The sequence below is a fragment of the Sciurus carolinensis genome, chromosome 7 (assembly GCF_902686445.1).
Source record: "Sciurus carolinensis chromosome 7, mSciCar1.2, whole genome shotgun sequence".
NCBI lineage: Eukaryota > Metazoa > Chordata > Mammalia > Rodentia > Sciuridae > Sciurus > Sciurus carolinensis.
In genome coordinates this window covers 66,022,491-66,036,210 of record NC_062219.1, presented here as the reverse complement: position 1 = coordinate 66,036,210, position 13,720 = coordinate 66,022,491, and the positions used below count along the sequence as shown (strand labels likewise).

At 36.8% G+C, this 13,720-nt stretch overlaps 1 pseudogene; it reads left to right on the top strand.

Moving 5' to 3' along the window:
* Positions 1-3,275: 3,275 nt before the first annotated feature.
* LOC124989235 (glutathione S-transferase A4-like) lies at positions 3,276-12,413 on the top strand (annotated as a pseudogene).
* Positions 12,414-13,720: the final 1,307 nt, after the last annotated feature.

Sequence of the window (13,720 nt, the reverse complement as noted above, 5' to 3'; positions counted from 1 at the left end):
TGAGGATGTGGAGAAAAAGGTACACTCATACATTGCTGGTGGGGTTGCAAATTAATGCAGCCACTCTGGAAAGCAGTATGGAGATTCCTCAGAAAGCTTGGAATGGAACCACCATTTGACCCAGCTATCCCACTCCTTGGCCTATACCCAAAGGACTTAAAATCATCATACTACAGAGATACAGCCACATCAATGTTCATTGCTGCTCAATTCACAATAGCCAGATTGTGGAACCAACCTAGATGCCCTTCAGTTGATGAATGGATAAGGAAACTGTGGCATATATATACAATGGAATATTACTCCGCCATGAAGAATGATAAAATTATGGCATTTGAAGGCAAGTGGATAAAATTGGAGAATATCATGCTAAGTGAGATAAGCCAATCTTAAAAAATCTAAAGGACGAATGATCTCGTTGATAAGAGGATGAGGACATATAATTGGGGGTGGGAGGGGTTAGCGTTAGGTTTAGGCTTAGGTTTAGGGTTAGGGATAAGAAGGGTGGTATGAATGGAGGAAGGAAGGACTATATAGAGGGAAAAGAGGGGTGGGAGGGGTGGGGGGGGGAAAAAATAACAGAATGAATCAAACAACATTACCCTATGTAAATTTATGATTACACAAATGGTACGCCTTGACTCCATGTACAAATAGAGAAACAACATGTATCCCATTTGTTTACAATAAAAAAAAATTTATCTGGGAGGGATTAATTCCTACTTTTGCATTGTTTTTTTTTTCCTTTGAGTACCTTCTCTGTAGGTTTCTTTGCTCTCTTTTTTATTTAGAGGGTTTGACTCTTATACCTTTAAATATTTGATTGTTGATGTATATTTAATATGTAAGATAGGCTAATCAGCTACTTTCTATATATGAATAATGTATATCAACTGGTATGTTTCACTTTGAAGTTACTGAGAGTTATATTTTCATTAGGAGATGTTTCCGTATCAATATGTAGAGAAGTTTTTCCTGAAGTAATTTCCAGAGAGTTCTCCCTTGAACAGTTTAACAGAGACCAATTACAAGGATATGAACAGGGTTAAAGGAAACCACCAAGGGATAGGCAGAGCCCGAGGATCATCAGAATCAAAGAGCTATTCCCTCCCTAGGACTGAAGAGGTGAGAAAAGAAATTGTTATTACAACCAGGTGGAGCTGCAACTATAGAAGAGGGTCGCTTTGCCCCACAGGAACTGTGGACTTAGGCAGAGGAGAGCAGACACTGCCAGATGTTTGCTCAACAGAAAAGGAAGAAATTCCTGATACCTCCTGATGCCTCCATTTGACTGAACCAACAGGAATCCAAAGAGCCAGCCCTATGTGTTAGGTAAGAGTGGATCACACAACTGCCTCAGCATAGAGTCCCCTGAAGACTGCACCAGCACCACCATTGGTGGCTCTTCTTGATTGCTTGTATTTTGTGTCACATGAATTTTCAAATATTTTTAAATGTCATTCCTATTTCTATTAACTTTTTAAAATTTCACAAAATGTTATGAACCTTCCTGCCTCAATATCTCCTCTTCATCCTCTGTAGATGATGCTGTGTGTGGGAGCAAGAGCTTATATTTTACTTCATTTTAATAGAGTCTGAAGGAGGAAAAGAAATAAATGTGTATGGACAAACTGACATCATGTTCAATCAAAACTCGATTTTTTCCTTTGATCTTGGACTTATGAATCTTTTGTAGATGTACACAGCGCTATGCCTTCAAGGTTTTTCTACATTGACCTGGAATGAACTCTATTCACCTGAATAAATTCAAATCTTTCTTCGAGTCACCTCAAAAATGTCCTTCTCTGGGAAGCACTGCCTGCTTCATCCCCAGCTGTCATTAATGCCCTCTTCTGAGCTTTTGTATATTACCACTCTCATGATTCTTTCCCCATTTTGCTCCAATTATGTCCACCTCTTCAATGCACTATTAGAATAGTGTACCTCTGTTCAGTGGTTCTCAAACTTATCATCCTAAGTCCTCCTGTTTATATTTTTAGTCAATTTCCATCCCAAAATGAAATCCACAGTTATTGTATCCTACATAAACATTTAAAATATTTATAGGCTTGATGGCCTTCTAGAGTAGAACACAGACTCTCGGCACCCACCTGCTCAGACCCAAAGCCAGAACTGCATCCCCAAGACCACAAGCAGCTCTTAAGGAAGATTAATCACATCCTTTTTTGTGACTTCAGAATCTTGTGTATGTTTGGCATGCAACACCATACAGCCTAAGAGAATAGTTTCCTTTGCTAGCAACAAAACATGTATTGGGAGAGGTGTTTTGGAGGAGTAATTGTGGTATATCATAATATGTGTACATAAAATTTTAATTCTATATACTATTATATGCATATAAGTTATTTATAATTTATATTACATATTATTTATAAATATATATATATATATGTAATTTATCCAAATATGCTACACAGTTTTCTGCCAAGGGAGTAAAACTCTGCAATGCCAGTGAGTCCCAAAACTTTTTTGGTAGTCTGGGATGCCCCAGTAGGAGATGCAGTTCATGGCATTTCAGTGGAGGTTTTTGAGATAGTGTTCAAAGAGAAGAACACAGATTATTCAGGTCAAGGAACAAATCTAACTATCAAAGTTGTTTGACATCATGAAAACCAAATCTTACAAAATAATTACCAGGTATGCTTAAAATATACACTCTCCTTTTGATTCCTCTGGTATCATGTCATTTGCAGTACTATGGTGAACAGTGACTTTTACCAGAGATCAGAAGACATGGGTCCCCATGTACCTTTCAGTATCTTATGATACCATTCATCACACACCAGAAGTCAAGTCACTTTGCACATACTCTGGAAGATGCCCATTGCACTATTATCACATTCAGCTATTGAAAATTAATTAGACCTTTCCTCAAGCTCAGAATTGTCCACAAGTTGAGAAGATTTTCAGATTTTCATGACTATTCAACTGGAAATGGTTGCATAAATTGCCTTGGAATGTTCAAGTCCATGGGCAGTCTGTAGAAAATGGTCTGGCTACCAAGGTGACAGCTTTTAGTTCTTTTGTTTTTACCCTAAATGAAAAAGAAACTAGGTCAAAAACCCATCAGTATCCTATCAGTCACTATGCATCATTAAGAACTCCTTCCTTTGGGGATAATTCTTTTAGTTAAAAAAAAAAAAGGCAGTAGATTCAGGGGAAAAAAAATACCTTGAACTTGCTTAAAGATGCATGAAAATTCTAAGAATATAAATAAGGCATGGAAATTTAAAGTTTATATAGCCTAAGAAAACATGTGCATCATTTCAAGCCTACATCTACATGAAGAAGGTAAGAGAATTTTAAGTATTATATAGATGATATCACTATACTGATACTGTTAATCATAATATATAATGTAGTTATAGTCATTTAAAATCATGTTCTTTTCACATATTCCTATCAAAATTATAAAGCAGCAATTGAACATACTGAAAAAACAAATGAACATATTTAATATATTAAAAACTGCCCTCAGCATAGAAAAAGGGAGCAATAAAAGGACATCATTTTTAATTTATGTGACTAATCTTTGATCAACACAAAACTTGAATTATTCCGATGTTTGCAACTCTATGAAGAACCACATTGAATACAGCACTGCTAATGCACAGTTCTGCATGTATGTGTTATAAGAGACTTGACTACCACAAACAGCTTTTCTGCCAGTGACTTGACTTTGTAGAATGATGAGCAAAGAAAAGGGCAACCCAGGCCTTGCACAGTATTTGCATTTTGGGAAAAGTCAGCACATATGAGTAAAATAGAATTAGGCTCTGGACTCAGATAACTACAAAATTAATCTTTTACTTCTTGTCATGTTTTTCCCACATTTTAATATCTTGAAATGAGGTAATTCATCATACAGTCCAAGACTTCTTTGTCTTTTTCAACCAGGTGGCAGTGAAAATGAGCAATCTTGATCAGCTCATCATGGTGCCATCACTTCAATAGAGTTACCTACTTTAGATGTCTCGAGTTCATTTGCTATATATCTAAAGAAACTATGCTGTGATTCTGCATGGGAACAAATAGTTTTTCACAAGGACAAATATACAGCATCATTTTTAAATTAAAAATTATTTTTCATTAGAAGGCATCATTCAATATTTTTTCCAAAGGCACATCTAATTGCTTTATAAAACACATCCCTTCATTTGAAAAGGACAAATAAATAAGTCTTTACATTTTCTTAACATGTGCAAGTATTCACTTGAATATGCAGGAGCTGGGTATTGCTTTTGTTGGAAATTATTACTCCCATGCCTGTTCCAGGAACTGGTACATAACAAGTGTTTGATAAATTTTTTCTCAAAGAGTGACTGATCAATGACTAAAATTTCCCAATATTTGAAAAGTGCTTGCTCAGTCACTGATCCTGGGTTAAGAATGGTTCAGTTGATTATTCCTGCCATGTACTGTAGTTCTCTAATGTAAATTTTGTGCCCTCCATTTAATAATGCATTGTTTTAGCAATTGAGATCACAGTATGATTCCCTTTTTTTCATTCACAGACACATTCAATGAATACTACTAACAATCTACAGCGAACGAGACATTGTACTAAGTTTTGTGAAAACAATGTAAAACAAATTCATATAGACCACTTAACTTACAATATCTTAAGCAGAATATTTTAAAAACAATAAAAATTAAGTAAGATAAGACTCAAGGTGGAAGGGGGTAGAAATAAAATTCGGTTAGTTTTCTTCATCGTACTTCATTTTGCCACTGGTAGATATGTTCTCATTTAAGATGCAGATGTCATTGTCACCTCAGTATCCCTGGAGGCTACCACAAAAGTCTGATTTCTGTAAGAGTCTTTTGGTTCAATGGAGAATATAATTAGCAAATGAAGTGTGAGCATGCTATTTTTGCTTTACACTGGTAAGAATAAGGATATTTTAAGTGAAAAATATTGAAATGACAGTCTTATATCAAGTTTTTATCCCCTATTTATTGTCTCAAGAGCTCTATAATGTCAGCTTCAGAAACAGACCTAGTAAGTGTTTGGCAGCATGCCATTCAACCTGTTCAGCATAATATAAAGTAGAAGAATGAGTCAAACTCTCCTTTTCTTTAATTTAAAAAAATTGGTAATATAATCCCTGATTGACATTTTAATTATTAGACACATATGAATGTACTTTTATAAAGTACCATTACCACTGTTATCAAATTACCAAAACTATTTTACACATCATGGTCACTTTTTTAAAAAGTTTTCTTTTTCTCATCTTTTTTGTATATATACACATGTAAATGTACAAGAATCTTCCCCAAATCTCAGCATTTTGAAAGAAAAAAAAGTGAAAGGTAACCGGACATCCAAAATAAAAATCAAATTAATAATTCCTCTTGTTGAGTTAGTGTTGTAACTGAAGATATTACCCCCAAAGTCACCCAAATCTGGTTTTCACATAGTTATATTTTCAAAATTATATTAAAATGTCACTTCTCACAGAAACAGTAAAAAATAACCTAATTAAAACTAAAATCCTGGGCCAAAAGGCATCCCTACCAGTAGTCTCAGACATATCTACCTCTTCAAATAGAAAGGCAAATACATCATTTTAAGATCTTTAAGACCTATCTTTCAATCTTTGAGAAACAGATAAATGGATGAAGAAAGTGTGGTATATATACACAATGGAATTCTACTCAAATATAAACAAAAATGAAATTATATCATTTGCTAGAAAGTAGATGGAAGTGTAGGACATCATGCCAATAAAATTAGCCAGGCTCAGAAAGTCAAGGGTCAAATATTTGTCTCATTTGTGGACTACAGAGAAGAAAGCAATAAAAAGATGAGGGGGAATCTCACAAAATAGAAAGGAGAAGCATAGAGTAGAAGAAGGGAAAGGGGAATTATTGGGGAATAAAATCAATTAAATTATATTATGTGCATGTATGAATATATCACAAAGAATCCCACTTATATATATAATTATAATGCATTAATTAAAATAAATAAATGGAAGAGAGACTAGTAGATTAGAGGAAGAGGTCAGAGGAGGTAGGAGGGGATGGAAAGGGAAAGTACTAGGGACTGAAATGGAACAAATGTGCATATGTGAATATGTCACAACAAACCCCACTATTCTGTATAATTATAATGCACTAATAAAAACATTAAAAATCTCAATCTTTGAGAAATGTATCTTTAATGTCATCAGAAATATTCTACCGTGAAATAGCTAAATAATTTAATATGGTGAATTAAAACTCTCATGTCCCTTTCGCTGGAGCATTTTATGATTTTTACTTCCCCAAATTTCTGATTCATTTCTGACCACTGAAATATTTTTCATGCTGATACTTGAACTTTGGTATCAGACCTCCCCCGCCCTGAACGTTTTCTTTTTCTCAACTTCCCTCACCCCCACATACACACCAAACTTGTTCCACACTTTGGAGTCATAAAGATGGAAAGTTTGCTGCTTGTCAGGGTGTTAACGAGATCATTTAAAATAAGCCTAGTGGATAGCATTTACAGATGCCTTACAGCATCACGAATGTAGATGTGAGAAGAGCCAAATTTGAAACCTTAGAAATCACAAGTGCTGTAGTTAAATCTTAAGCTCACTGTGATAGTTAAATCACTTCCCCTCCAGTTCTGAGAACTCAGGGGTGCTCTACTACTGAGTTATAGTCCCAAACCTATTTATTTATTTATTTATTGAAATAGGTCTCATTAGTTGTCCAGGTTGACCTCTACCCAACAATCCTCATGGCTCAGTCTCCTGAGTAGCAGGGATTACAAGCATGTGGCACCAGGCCTGGTTCAATCTAGTTAAATCTCAAGTCTATAAAAGGAACTTAGTATTGTACTGCTTCTGTCTTTCATGAGTTAAGTATTCTTTCCCATTTTGCACAGTGATAAAAATATATACTCATATATTTTAAAATGACAGTTAAAATTTTCTATACATGATAACCTGACACAAAAAATGCACAAACACTGGTGCATCTGCATATCCTTGGAATTTAAAAAGCTTGCAACAAGTGTGATCTAAAAAATATTTTTCTCCTCCTTTTTACCACTTGACTGGTAAAGCAGGTAACTGGTGAGCTGGGGATGTAGCTCCATGGTAGAACACTTGTCCAATATGCAAAAGGCCCTGGGTTCAAGTCCCAGCACTACAAACAGAACAGGTAGCTAGAAATGTGACTCTGATTTGTATAATTCTCACTTGCACCTCTTTCCTTCCCAGTGTGAAATGAGGATGTTCCATGAAGTACTGTCATAGATGCAAAGCTATGAAGGCACTTGACCTTGAAAAAAAAAAAAAAAAAAAAAGCAGCCAAGCTGTAGCAAAGAAGAATTAACAAAACCTACTTGACTTACCTAACTTCTCATTAAGTACTAATTCTACTCTTACATGAGCTTATTCTCTTAAAACAGGGAACTTGGGGTTAAATCCAGTGGATTAGTAACAATGTTCTGTAATCCAGACATGCAAAAGATAACAAGATGGAAGAGAAAAGTAAGATATTTTCCATCTCTGAAATATATATCATGAGCTACATTTATTACTATTTTAAGAGTATAATCTATATATGTATAAAAGTTATTTCAAAACAGTAGATTTCCTTTTTACCCTCTTTTATAAAACAGTAGGTTTCCTTTTTACCCTCTTTCAATATAAATATCAAAATTCTTATGAATCACAGAGCAATCTAAGATCTTTTTAATTAGAATTGGATTTACTTCTTTCAGTTTCAATCTGGCTATCTGCACCAACTATAGGCTTGACTCAGGTCCTTGATTTATTATCTGTAAGGGCCAAAACCAACTGTCTTTTTCTTATTTTGTAGTACTGGAGCTGTACCCTGCAAACTACTTTTCTGTTTTGTCAGTCAACTTCAACTTAGGTTCTGTCAATAGCAGGTGTAGAGGGAGAAGATGAGGCAGAGAAGAAAGAGACTACTTTTCCAGCAATATCTGACCTGTAACTTCAAGACATTAGATTATTTGTGGAATTCTTTGGAACTCTCTAGCCCTCAGACAGTAGTGGCTCGAGCTAAACTTGTTTTCTGTATGTAAGAACTCAAGTGCACTCTAATAAAATCAGTGACACACTGCAGTCAGTGTTACCATCTTTGGTACCTTAATGTTAATTTCCAATGGGACCTTTCTAGTACATTATCTTCAAGGCAATGTCTTAACCAACATGTCTGTAACTGTCAGAATCTGATCGAGAGACACAAATCATACTGATAAATTGAACTGGAAATGTTTAATATAAATCACAAAATATACAATATTTACTATGCAGAATGCAGAATTACAAAGGCAGTTGAATTCAAAGGCTTGCCAAGCTGTCATGTAAAATGTAGGGTATTGTTGGATATGAAATGGGACCTTGAAACTTGAAATGGGAGTATCTAGTTGGACTCACATCAAACTGAGAAATTAACACCAAATCTTCCTTTTAAGGAGAATTGATCTGCTCTCCCTGTGTATGGAGAACAGCCTTCCTTTGCTTTTCAAACCTAGAATGATCTTACTTGAAACAGACAGGCATCACAAAGGGTTGCCCATTATGCTCAAGGTGCAACCCAACTGCCTTTTAACACCAGAACCACAACTAGCATCAAATCTCAACTTGCTCCGAAGGATCAAATATAAGTATGATCCAAAAAGAACTAACCAACTCACTGAATAAATTATAGAATATTGCTAATATATTTGGCAGAATCCAGGGAGTATGTATGGAAATGGATTCTTAAGGATGTCATACAAAGAAGGGCAGATTATAATCTTGTATCAAGGTGAATGATTTAATTTGAGTGCATGGAGCAGAGATGTTAGATTTGATGTGTTAGCAAGTGTAGCTAGAATATTCTAACAATTTAGTCAGTTGATTGAGAGTTGATCTTAACAGTGGACTATGCTTAATGAGATTGATATGCCATAACTTTCCTGGCAAGATAAATAGAAAGGAACATAAAGACATAAGAAGATAAGAAGATTGGAGAATTTATAATGCATACTCTACATACGTGCACACATGCATACATGCACACACACCAACTATATACCATTACAGGGTCCAGAATGTCACTAAGGCTTCAAAATACATTAATGAGAGGAGCCTTAAAAATAACTGTTGGCCAAGCATGTTCACACATACCTGTAATCCCAGCAACTCAAGAGGCTGGAGCAAGAGGAACACAAGTTGGAGACCAACTTGGACAACTTAGCAAGACCCTGTCTCAAAATATGAAATGGGAAAAACAAAAGGAAATGGAGATGTGGTTCAGTGATAGAGCACTTGTCTAGCATGTGCAAGTCCCTGGGTTCAATCTCCAGTAACACACACACACACACACACACACACACACACACGCACATACAGAGTTGTATTAATTCTCATTTCTAAACCAGATATCTGGACATGACTTCTGGAATATTGGCATCAAGCTAGGCTCCCTTATTACAATGGGGATCTTAAAGTAATGGAGATTAAAAGCTAGCATTTTACCACCAAAGAATGATAAACATCCAGAAAATATAGGGACATATGGTGATAAGTAATGTATCACAGAGTCCCTGGGAATTAAAATATATAAGTAGCCTACTAGAGCATTGCTTGATCTATAAACAGAAAGAAAAAAAAAAAAAAACCCTCCTGGTTTTCATAGTCAAAACCCTGACTTGAGCCATTGCCTCTCACCCAATTTCCTGACCCAAGTATTTAAGAGAGCCTTTTGTTTAAAGAGAAGATCAGGTCTGCTTGAGAAGAAACACTTTTTATTATTATAATTATTAGGGGGAAAGAGTCTTTAGTACTGTTACAATATATACTGCATATTTTCCACCAACCTGTCCCCCCAAAAGATCTGGGGCCATTTATAGGGTGATTGTGTAGTTGAGGGGCAGATACTGAGGTGTCAGTTATTACTAAATACCGTGTCTGAAATAAAACCAATTCTTAAAGACCCAAAATGTCACTCCAGTCCTATCAGTTATAGTGAGGGTTTATAGTTGCGAGGAGATGAATGGAGGCTATGTTTGATTCACAACAATCTCTACAGCCCCACACACGCTCTCTGCATTGATACCCCCAGTTTTTTAACATGTAATTGGAACAGATACACTTGGCAATTTGTGGAATTCCAACATTGCCTCTTTGTTAGAGTAGGGAGCATTATCATAGGAAAGGCTAAGTGGAAACTCTTTCAGGATAGTAAACTGAAAGCAATACCATGTACCTGGAGTAATTACAGAGATTACTGTCAACCTCAGAACTTTAAAAGATGCAATAGTGGTGATTCCTATCAAGGTTGTAATTACCTCACCACCTGTTTTTAATATGTAGAAATCAGATAAATATTGGAGAATGACTATGAATTAGGATAATCAGATGGTTACTACGATTGTAGCTTCTTTCCCACTTTAGTATCTTTTTTGGAGCAAAGTGATACCATTTCTTACATTTGTGTATGCTGCTTTTAACTCAGCTGGTGACTTTTTTCCCTAAAACGTTAAGCACTAGGAGTTTGCTTTCACCTGAGAAGCTGACAATACACTTTGGCACTGCAGCCTCTGCATCATGTCAACTCTGTTCTAACTATCTCCTATTTTTATCATCTTGACATTCCATCTGGTCTACATCACACTAATCTAAATGTTGATGATATTGTGCTGATTGTATATGATGAATGGAAAATATAAAGTGATTTAAATGCCTTAGAAAGCTATGTAAGAATGAAAGGTCAGGAAATAAACTACAAAAGTTCAGAGGCCATACAAATCAGGGAAATTGCTTGGAGTCCAGTGGTCTGGAGCATGTCAAAATCTCTCCCCCAAGAAACTTCCTATTATGGAAAAAAATGCATAGTGCCTTTTTGGATTTTGGAGGTGACAATGGAGTGAGCTATTTCAGCTTAGCTACCAAGTTGCTTGTAAAGCTCTGGATTTCAAGGGGGATCAGAGCAAGGGAAATCTCTACAACAAGTTCAGCCTTCACTGTGCGCTTCTCTTCTATTTGGGCTGATGATCCAGCAGATCCAATAATAGTGTTGGTAGCAAAAAGAGATGCTGTACAACATAAACCAGTAGGGGAAATGTAGAACAGACCTTGAAGATTTTGGAATAAATCGATGCCCTGTTCTGCAAATAATGATTCTTCATTAGAAAAACATTTTCTGAGCTAATTCTGAACTTCAGAAGAGATTAAACTTGTAACTTTTGGATAGTAAGTAATCATATATAACCTGACTCTCAGGAGTTGAGTTTGATGAAGAATTTCTGCAAACAAAAGAACAATTGCACAATGGCAGGATGGTAATCACTTGCTGTTCCAACAAGTGCCCATGGTTGAAATTAGTGGGATGAAGTTAGTCCAGACCCAAAGCATTCTCCACTACATCACAGAAAAGCACTAGCTCTTTGGCAAGGACCTCAAGGAGAGAACTGTGATTGGCTGGCATGCATGTGGAGGGTGTTAATGTATGAAGCTGCCCCCCCACCTCCCATCAGGTACAGCCATTTTGCCTGCCTCCCAAACACTTGTCAATCTGCACTTCGCCCACCTCTTCCATTATTTCCGGCCTCCCCACCACCTGTCAATCTGTGCTCTGCCCGCCTCTTATGTTACAGGAATTTCCTTAGGCCATCCCCATTTTCCTGCTTCCCACCTTATGTCCTAACATGCTATTATTGGTTCATCAGTCAGCTTGCAAGAATTCTACTCCGCTATTCGTTCCTTCCAGCCCACGAGATTCCAATATCTGGGAGAAGACACACGCCATCTTTCTCTTTTGCCCCTTCTTTTCCCCTGAGCCGACGTGTTAATCGTCCGCATAAATAAAGTCTCTTGCCTGAGACCTCGTGTCTGCGGTGCATTTTTTCTGGGAGCTATTGGCGAACCACAACTGAGCCAAGCTATTGAGCGGCAGTTCAGCGGGATGGCACAGCGGCAGCTGCCTTACATCTCGGAGCGCACAGCAGCGGCTAGAATCGCAGCTGCGGATCCCAACCTGAGCTGCATTTTTCCCCTTACAGAGGGGATGCTGGATCCCTTGGAACTGCTTATTATGCATACTTACTTAAAACCAGATGATCAACTAAAGAAAGTGGTTAACATGACCCAGAAAGCTATAATTAGATCCTTTCCTCTTTTGAAAAGATTTAAGGTGTCATAGACAAAACTTTCTTGTTGATAATCAGCTGAGCCTTGTTGATGTGATTTTACTAGAGACATTTTGGTCCTAGAAGAGAAAATTCCTAATATCCTGACTGCGTTTCCTTTCCTCCAGGAGTACACAGAGAAATTAAATAATTTCCCTACAATTAGAAGATCCTTGGGCCCAGAAGCAAGAAAAAGCTCCCTCCTGATGAAATCTATGTAAGAACCGTCTACAACATCTTTATGCCATAGAACCACATGGCCTTCTGTGAGCAGGAGCTTGTCCCTAGAGATGGTTGCCTGCAGAGCTATCTTAATTGCTCTCGGTTCCATTAAAAGTGCTGTGTTGAGTTGGGACCTTCATGTCAAGGATGTCTTCTCTTTGAAAACTATCAACTTTTGTTGTTGTTGTTGTTGTTGTTGTTGTTGTTGTTCAGTGAATAATTATTATGGGACATTTTTTGAAAAACCTTTTTTGGGAAGGCTGGCATTTGAGTTAGAACTGGTCAAAGTTACTCATTTCCTGTTTTAGTTCTTCCTGATAATTGGCAGAATCCCATGTTCTCCCAGAGCTCCTTTCTCCTCTCTTTATACCTAAATCCCCCTCCAGCCTTTTCCTAATTTTTAGTGTCTAATAACTCAATGTCTGGTGAATGATTCTTCTCTGAGTATAAGCCAAATGGTAGTAATAAATGCAGTTGTTATTAGCCAATAAAAAGAAATAACCAATAAAGAATAAATAAAAATAAATAGTCAGCAGAGGACATCCACTAAAAAGGAAATTCTCAACAATGAGGTGAACAGAAACATATTCAGTACGTGTCAATCATCCCCTCTTCCACATACTCTAGAGCTTTTTTTTAATAAACCCATGGGGGAAAAATGCTGGCAGGAACTGAGGCTATACATGGAACTAACACCACCAAATTATCCAAACCAAGGTGACCTGTTTAGCAGTACTGCTGAGTGCTAAATCTAACAACGATAGAGATCGATGCTAAGTCCAATATACCATCTGTTCCTAGGAAGAACAACCAGTCATCTTGGGGTATGTGGATTACATTGGACCCTTCTATCATGAAGGGTAAAGATTTGTCCTCACTGAAATAGACAAATGTCCTAGAGATGGGTTTTCTTTCCTTTTCCTTAATGCTTCTGCCAACACTACCATCTGTCAGCTCACAAAATGCCTTATCTACCATCATGGTATTCTGCAAAGCATTGTTTCAGATTATTTCATGGTAAAAGAACTACAACAATGAACTTGTGTTCAAGGAATTTACTGGTTATATGGCATATTCCAGTACCCAGAAGTGGATGGACTAAGAGAAAGAGAAATTCATTTATTGAAGATAGCTCTAATCGGAGACAAACCCTGTTCATCATAAAAGAAACCCTTATCTGGTATCTTCTATCCCATATTCAAATATATAGTCCAACAATAGAAAGAGTGAAAGTGAAGTGGATCTTCTCACTATTATGACTGATAATCAACACAGAGAGATATTTTGCTCCCCATCCTAACAACAGCACTGCTGGATTGCAGGGGCAGTGATAGG